The sequence below is a fragment of the Teleopsis dalmanni genome, chromosome 1 (assembly GCF_002237135.1).
Source record: "Teleopsis dalmanni isolate 2A chromosome 1, ASM223713v2, whole genome shotgun sequence".
NCBI classification, from domain to species: Eukaryota; Metazoa; Arthropoda; class Insecta; order Diptera; family Diopsidae; genus Teleopsis; species Teleopsis dalmanni.
The window spans coordinates 179,278,729-179,288,073 of NC_051846.1; positions in this window are offsets into that span (position 1 = coordinate 179,278,729).

Here is a 9,345-nt window from a genome sequence, read left to right on the forward strand (position 1 = left end):
TTACACAATATCCTTGTTGATACTCATTTCCTTTTATTTATTCATTTTTTTCTTGTACTCGGCACCACTTACCCATTTGTCAATCCATCAGAAATGTCAAAAATTTTGTCGCATTTTTTTTGCGTTGTGCAAATAAACTGTAGCCAAAGCCGTTGAAGGAGCAGAAGAAGGCATGGAATTATAGATACGCATTTATATGGCAAACTGAGATACTTTTTAATAAATGACTTTCGGAATTTTTCTTTTTTTTCTTTTGTTAAAACATTTTTTTTTCTGTTTTCCTATTTTGATTTACTGGTTTATATTGTGGTCTTGTATTTGCATTTAAGTCTTAAGTGGTTGAGGATTAAAAGCAACTAAACTGAAGTCAAATGTTTTCATGTGGATTTGTGTTTAAGAGTGAAAATATCTAGAGTTGTTTTGCACGTGTAGTGCAAAAAGTTCAAAGTTCATTCAGATCAAAGCACAACCACAAATTAATGAAATAGTTTCTAGGTAGCCAGGTATAAATGAAAGCCATGGTAATTCAATGAAACTAAAGAAAATACCTCATAAAATATCTCATTAAGTTTTAGACAGGGAATAAACTCAGAGACTGAAATATTTTTGCATAATTTTGCAGAGACTTTCTTCGCTTTAAGGATATGAAAATTATTCAATACAACATACATTTGTGAACTTTTCTAGTTACTGGTAAAGCAATTCAATTTACAAAAGTTTACCTTTTGTTTCGGAAAGTGTTCCTATTTTGGAATTCCTGTTCCTGTCAGCGCAATTACTAAAAGTGTCAAAATTCGAAATAAAAAATATTTCTACTATAAAAGTCACTTTATGAATGAGCAAAAAGTCGCACAGGCACACATGAATGGTCCATATCCATACAAACCGAAATAACTTCTAGACAACCAAAATTTGCAATAGATCGTCCCTGCAAACATTTCACAGTCATGATAATCAATGATAATATTACTTCCAAAACTACACATTATTTACTAAGGCATATGTCTGGGTCAAATCAATTTTTATAGTTAAAAATAGTAAAGTGATTCAATTTATTATATTAGCCTCTTATAAGGTGAAGTATAGTTTCTTAAAGATGAAAAATCTCCTCTGTAGAGCCACAATCAATATAGTCGTGTTAAGGTTGTATTAGATGCCTTCCTAGTACGAAATGATTAATTTATGTCTCTAAGGATAAAAATTCAATTGATTTGGCAAGAATATACTTTTATTTTCAACTTTTAATAGATGGGCACTAGCTTATAAAGTGGTGCATAATTTTCTTCTTCTCTGCATGAGGACCACAATAACGAAGAAAAAAGTCAACATAGTCATATTTGTATTGTATTTGCATAACTGGTGCATTCCTTTCCAATTCCATTCCTTTCTGATTGAGTTGATCGGAGCTTCTTCGTCTGAGAAAATTTTAACATTTATATCAGAAAGTCCATGACTCAGAATCATGTAGTTGGTGTAGTAAACCCAGCGATAATAACTTAAAATAATTTTGTACAGTATTCTGACATTGCTGAAAAAAGCTTCACGCTTTCTTATAGAGTGACAAAGCAAGATATACTCACCTCCCTTAGAGGGTCTTTTCGAAAAGCAAAGGAAAGACAGAACAAATATTTATTTAATTTCATTGAAATCGGCTGACCAGTACAACGCTGTTTCGAGTATTGCCAGTACTCATCATCAGTAGTTTAGGAAATAATCGAATTTTTAATTAGTTTATAGTTCGTAGATTTCTTGTCCTTTGCGATACCGAGAAACCCTCTAAAATTTTGTAAGTAATCAAATGTAGAGCATCTCGATATCTCTTAAGACTGAGGATGAAAAATTGATTGTGAAACATTCCTTATAAAAAAAAACCTTTTCACTCGCTGAGTTATGAGAAAATGTAATTAAAATTGTTAAGAGGAATAAAAAAATGTTTGCTGGGTAACTTCCATATATCATTTTTTCTCACACACGTGAACTACTCTGAGAGAGAGTGTTAGTGCGATGAAAATTTTCCGAAAATTAATTACGTCGCTTTTGTGTTGAGGCATTCTAAGCATGCAAAAACTATTTATGTATGCTTTCTATGTGTGTGTTTTTTTTGTTATGTATATATATATATATATATTTCTATATCTTTGCTTTAACATTGTCAAACAGCGAATTTACTATTTAGTTTTGTTTTTGTAATTTTTGGGTTTGTTAAATTTGTTATTATTGCTGCGCCTGCTGTTGCTACTAAGCCCGCTGTTAGTCAACGCTTGTGTTTTTTCTAAGCATGTCCCATGCAAAAACATAATTTCAACAAGAAACAAGCACTTCATATTCTTAATACTCTAACATTATTGTATGCATTGTATATATGTACATGTATGTTTGGGTGTGTATGTGTATGTATTATTTCTTTTGTTTAACAATTCATTAAATATTTTTTTGTTTTTTGCTTAAGCAAGTGTTGCGACTGTTGTTGTTGTTGTTGTTTATATTTTGTATGACATTTTTATTGTATACGTAGCTGTCAGTTGCATGTACGTTTGTGTGAGTGTGTCTTTGCTAAACATAAATTAATTAAAATTCACAAATTCCTGCCGAGCAACAATAAAATTATATTTATTTAGGTGGCAACCACAAAGTGTTTCCAACATTTTTGTTGGTATGGGATTTTTTTTGTTTTTTTTTTTTTATTTTTTGCTTTTTGTTAAATATTTCGCAAGCAAATATGCGACGCACCCACCGAAATTAAGTGTGTTTATATTTGTGCATAAACTTGGAATAAAATAAATATGAGGCTTTTATAATCAGCTTAAATTTATGGTTTAAGTTCTTTGCATATATTTGGCAATTAGCAGTTTCGTTTCCTGTTTTTTTTGTTGTATTTTGTTAAATAAAGAACCTAAGCCATGTTACTAGTGGCATTAGATTATAGAAATCCTTACGTATATTAATTATAATTTATATTTTATTGTTTAAGCCAATGAATCTTACTGTGTAGGACCAAATGAATTTTGTAGCAGTTTATTCTTCACAATTAGCGGACTTCAATTAACAGTAATTACACAATTAAAATTAAGTGTTTACACTACTGAAACTCAAATAACGATCAGTAAATAAAGCAAAAAATAAAAAGGAATAGTAAGTACCGTTAAAAATTCAGAATGAACAATTCAGTCTGACTTAATAAGAGTTTTTTGTTAGTTTGATCTCAAGCTAGTCAGCTTTTAATGTACAAACATATTTAAAGATTCGATATATTATTATGAGATTAAATATATTATTATGAGTTTAAATCTACATATAGGGGTTAATATAAAATTGTTTTTAATTTTTTTCTTAAGTATTATAATTAAAATAAATAATGATTAAAAAATGCAAGATCTGGAGAATACAGTGCGTACAGAAGTACCAGTATATATAACACAAGTTTTAACAGCTGTTGCTCAGATGTTATATATAACCTTTTTTTAAATTTATTTCATTACTTTTTCTTAAGTTTGTTTCATTTTCTGCCTGATCTCATTTTTATTTATTTTTCTTGAAATTGTTGACATTTTTTACTTATATGTCATTTTGTGTTATTTTGTTAAATGAAACATCTTTTACATTGATCAATTTTGTTCATATCTGTTTAAGTGAATCATTAAATTTAGAGTTAATGATGATATACTTCAGAATTCATGAAGTGTTGGGCAGTAGAATCTATAAGAAAATGAAGTGATTCCTTTAAAATCCTACTAAACGGTTAGCATACTCTTCTTTTGAATAACTTTTGACTTTTAAACTGTTTTGAGTTGGTTTATCTATTTTCTTTCATAATCCGTTGCGACTAACATTGTTGTAGACAACCCATATCTCGCCTTCAGTGACGATACATATTAGAAACGTCAATTCAATGGCATAAACTTTTTTCTATAAAAACTTTTTCTATAAAAGAAATTCATTTAATGAGCTATGATATTCAACCGTTTCTTTAAAATCCTAGTATGTGTACAGGAGGGTTTTTTTTATACAACAAAAAAATAAATAAAATCATATGCGGGTAGATAGTGGAGTGGTGCATTTTCTGTATTTACCGAGATACAGTGGATTTAAGAGTACTTAACCCAAAAAAAGAAATACTCCGCTATATACCATTCAAATAGATTAAAACATAAACCAATTATAAGGTCATTAAATGTATTTTTCTTGTGATATAAGCACATCATTGGAATGGATTCAGAGATCAAAGACATGTATAACCGATAAGTCCAGCTCTAAAAATGATACCCATTCGTTTGTTAAATTGTTTGACTTTTTTTATTTTTTTAATTTTTTTTTGTTAATTGATTTTATTGATTATTTATTTTTTATTTATGAATTCTTTTTAATTTTTTATTTATTTTACTTTTTGATAATTATTTTTTTTCATTGATTATGTCTGTATTATGTATAAAAGCAGGATTTTTTAAAGGCAAATTGTAAAAAATCCATAAGAAGTTTTAGATTTAATAAAACAAACCGAATTATTTTATTTTTCTTTTCTTCTACAATAATTTATCTTCGAAATTAGTTCTAGCCTATATAAAATACAGAAAAAGTAACATTTTCCAGTAATAATAAATATTTAAAGCCAAAAGATAAGAAATTTTGCCAATCATCATCATTTGATATGCAAATGAATATTACTTTGAGTTGAGTATCTATTTAAGGGTGGCGTATTGGCGTATGAGTGACACCAATTTAATAAATATTTGGATATAAATATTTGTACTGCCCTTACCATTGATGTTACACCCCATTTTTTTCCATTTCCGAATTTCTGCAACATTAAAATAACAGTAATGACGAATGCGGCTGTTGCCATTTTTCTTTCCTTCCTCAACCACTAGAGAAGATTTCATAAACTGGCGCCGCACTGATTTATCTATTAACTTTTACAAATATCCTAACGTACCGACGTGCTTTATTTACCCCAAATTAGAAGAAGTGCCCGAGTCGTTTGCGAAAATAGAAGATGAACTTGTCTTGCTGTCAAAGTAAATTGATGGGCTGCCAAATTTTTGCAAGCAATTTTCAATGCCGCAACCAAAAGGAAAGGCACGAATGGAGTATCTGCGAAATCTGCCTTTAATGATGACGACAACGGTTATGGCAAGGATGATATAGCTATTACTATTGCTCTTGATATTCTTGCTGTTGTTGTAGTTGTTTCTGTTGTTATAGTTAGTAGAGCTATTGTTGTTATTGTTGTTGTTGTTGTTCTTGGTATTGATGGTTTTGCTACTTTTACAACTGCTCCACTGTCACAGATGACAATTCCATAAACTGTAACAACAAAAATAACTACGCGCTGTGATTATGTTGAGCATCATGCTTTCATAATGAGCCAGTGCCTCAACCGAACTCATTATTATGCCTCTTAGTATTTTTCTACTTATTAACAGTTTTATTTTTATTTTTTCAACTTTTCTTTGGATGTTTTACTGCTACTCATACTAAGCATTTTGTTTTGATTTTCTTTTCTCAAATAACACGAACCGACGAACTCGAACGTTGGTCAAAACAATGTCCAACCGCCGCCCATATTTTAGCAGTTAAAAACACACACTTTAGCAGGATAACAAGCAACCCGCCCTCTATTGAATATTAAAAGTTATAGAGGCGAGGAAGTGTAGTCGCAATGGCTCCATCAAAGTTGAAGTAAAACTTATACTAACATATTTGCTGTTTATGTCGACTGGCATTAATGAAGAGCTATGGAAGTGCAGAGTTGTGGCAGCAATTGCCTTAGCCTTAGCCTCAGCTTCAGCTCCAGATACAGCCGTGCCGTGCCCTGCCATGCTATGTTGGGCCGGTGAAAGTGGATGTGATGTGGATGTGGATGTGGCTGTGGAAGCGGTTGTTGCAGAAGCGGTTTGTGAATTGTGGATTATGCTAATATCTCATTTTGTATCTAAGTGCTGCTTCATTATGCTGAAGTGCCTGATGGCGATGGCGATGGTGTTGGTAGTTAATGTGTGTGGTAATACATAAAGAAAAGCGTCTCTAATGAAAATGTAAAAGTTCGTGTTCCGTTTTCTGTAGCTCTTTGAGTAGTTAATTTTTTTTTTTTGTATCCTCTCAAATTTTCTATGCGAATTGCGGCTTTAGTTTAATACTGAGTGGTACAAGATGTTTTGACAAAGTTGTTAACAAACATTCCCAGCATAAAATGAATTAACATTTGAAGTGTATGCACGCAATTTATGAAATTATTCATAATTTTGAAAATTATTTAAAAATTAGTAAAATATGCATTTCTTACAAGAAATGACTAATGAATAGCTTATTTATTTATAGACCACAATTTTAAAGCGAATTTTCATTACTAACTAAGTATTAAGTACTAAGTACTAGCGAACTTTGTGAAATAAAACAACTGATAAATCGAAATCAAGATTGAATGAAGTAATAAGACTCTCAGGAAGATATGCTGATTTAAGGTCCGTCATCAACTAAAACACAAATAAATGATATGTTTTTTTTTTAGCCTAGTTAAAGCCTAGTGTGGGGTAGATATAAGCCCCCCAGCCATTATAGAGTAAAAGTGCGTAATAGCACTAACTCAAGAAGAAGAAGAATCAAAATCAAATGAATAATTGCCATTTAAAGAAAGATATCCAGTCCTAATTTTGACAGAAATCTACATGTGCACTGCTTAACATATTGTTCCTTACTTCAAAACAGCTTAGGTTCAATCAAATACTGTGAGCGGTACAGTTATTTAGATGTCCTGTAAACAGGCGTATAAATTGCATTTATGTATAGAGTGATACAGAACTTAAGATACCTTAAATACTGTTCACTGAATTAGCCTGAGTGGTGCAGCTATTTTTAGCCTAGAAGATATTCTTTAAATAGGTGTATAAATAATTTTTCTGACTAAAATGATTCAGAATTTCAGAAAAGAAGCTAAAACAATATGATGTAAATGTAATGTACATATCATTCTGCTTATTATTAAGTATCTCCAATCTGTTGGTTTATACTCCCAAATATAACTTACAAAAAAAAAAGGATTCCTTAATTTAGCCTAAAACACTACACCCCGTCCTCTGCGCTAACTTCCCTTTCCCTACCTAAAAAAAAAATAAATAAATAATTAAATAAAACAAGGCACTTAAGACCTAATCATACTGGCATCCTAATTCTTAACTATAACACCCTACTTTCTTTTTCAAATCAGTAAGTTTAAGGACAAGTAGCTATAGCTTCCATTAATTTCTTTTACTTATAATAAATAATAATTGTTAATAAATAAAATAAAAATTAGTTATGTTCATATATATATTAGTCAGTAAACATTTTATAAATTCACGAATTTGCTGCATAACATTTAATTATATTATTTCAATATATAGCAAAATTTATAACACTCATAATATATAAATAAAATATATATATATGGATGTCATCCAATACAAGTTATACCAAATATAATAGCATTTCTTTTCCACTGAATTCTGTAAAAGTCAGTAAATATATAACTGAAATGATAAAGTGAAGTATTTTAATATGTAAAAAAATAAAAAAAAAATAAATTAATTAGTTAAACTGTCAATACATGACTTTATTAAATAAAGACAAAAAAAAAAGTTTTATAAAATTAATTTATTAATTGAAATCTTTATTTATTTCAATAGCCTGAAGTGATTGTCTTTCATTCGAAAAAATTGAAATTAATTTAAATAATTAAAATTATATTTTATTAAATTTTTGAAAAATTTTTTTTATGATATCGCAAAATAGTCTTCAACTGCTGGAAAGCGTTTTTAATACTTTTGTAGCCAAAAGGCAACACATGTTCCCACAAATATTTTAAACATTCATGAGTCTTAACTCAACATTAAATAAAGCAAAACCGAACAGGAGTCAACCTATCCCGGTCTCACCCGACCCAAACAGTTCCTCAACTAGTGAAATTCTTTTAAAAAGGTTTTTAATTAAATATTTGTTCAGCCATAAGAAGCCGTAAGTGGCACTTGAATGTCTAACGGAGCAATTCGAATCATTTTGCTAAACTTTCGTCATAAAATGTAAAGAAATAGAAAAAGAAGGAATTGTATTAAACAAAAAAAAATAAAATTTGTTATAACAGGACAGGAAAAGTAAAATGCCAACAGAGCAAGCCAGGATAAAAAGGAAAACCTTTGGAGTTTCATTTTTTGTTGCGCCACTACAGTTGAAAGGCAAGGCCAAAAAAAGAATAAATTTTGGAGAAAAAAAACTCACAAGTCAAATAAACGAAAAGTAAACTTTTTGGTAACATTTCCTTTCTGGAGCATCAAAAAGTATAAAAAAATGTATAAGTTTACAATTTCATTGTCGCTGCCACACTCCTCTGTTACCCCTTCGAGCATCAATAAGCCATTATGAACCTTTTCCACATTTTCTATTTTTCGATAAAGCAGTCGAAATGCGAAAAGGCAGCGATTCTACTTGGCTTTTTGTTGCGGAAGCCAACTTAAACATTTGCTTCCCGAGGTTGACAAAAATGTAGCAGCAGCACGCAGTCCTCAAAATGGAGGAAAAGGGAATAAAGCGAATAAAGCTAAGCAACCAGAAATCGGCAGCAAAAACGGAAATAATAGCAAAATATCAGAACTGCAAATTTCATCATAATAAAGTGAGAAAAAGTATGAATGTAGCAAAAATAGAGGGGGCACAAAAAGCAAAAGAAGAGTCTTCCTCCTCTTCTTTCTCTAATCACAAGTAGGAAGAGTGGTATCTGAAAATAGGAAACGCATGTACGCCATTGATTGTAAATTTTGCTTGCATTCGTTTTATTTCTTCATTTTAAATGAACTTTTTTTTTCTCTGCCATCTCCAGAACAATAACGTATTTTCCGACAAAAAATCAAAAAAAAAATTAATACAAAAAGTCCAGCTGTTTTTGTGCCACAAAATCCAAATTAAAGTCCTGGCCGACATGCAGCGCGTGCTTTAATTCAATTTATAAAAAGTCCCTTTGTCTTCCTCATATTTTATATTTCTTTTTTTGTGTTTCAGAATTTGCTTAAGAAAGGATTGTTCTTAGGAATTTTTTGCGAAGAGTAGAAATGTAAAAAGGACGAAAATTAAATTTTATATGAATTGTGCCCAAAACCAGATTTAACATAGTGGTCATGGAGTTAATTTCTTTTTAAGAACATACCAACTTTACTAAATCAGTATTTTATATCGCCTTTGTGAAGGCTTTTGTTAAATTTATTTGAAAAAATTCCATTACTATTAAGGTTGAAAATCTAGAGAGAATTAAGCAAGCAATAAAAATAATTTATTAAAGCTTTATAACTATAGGCACATAAAGTTTAAATATTACTTTTTTCT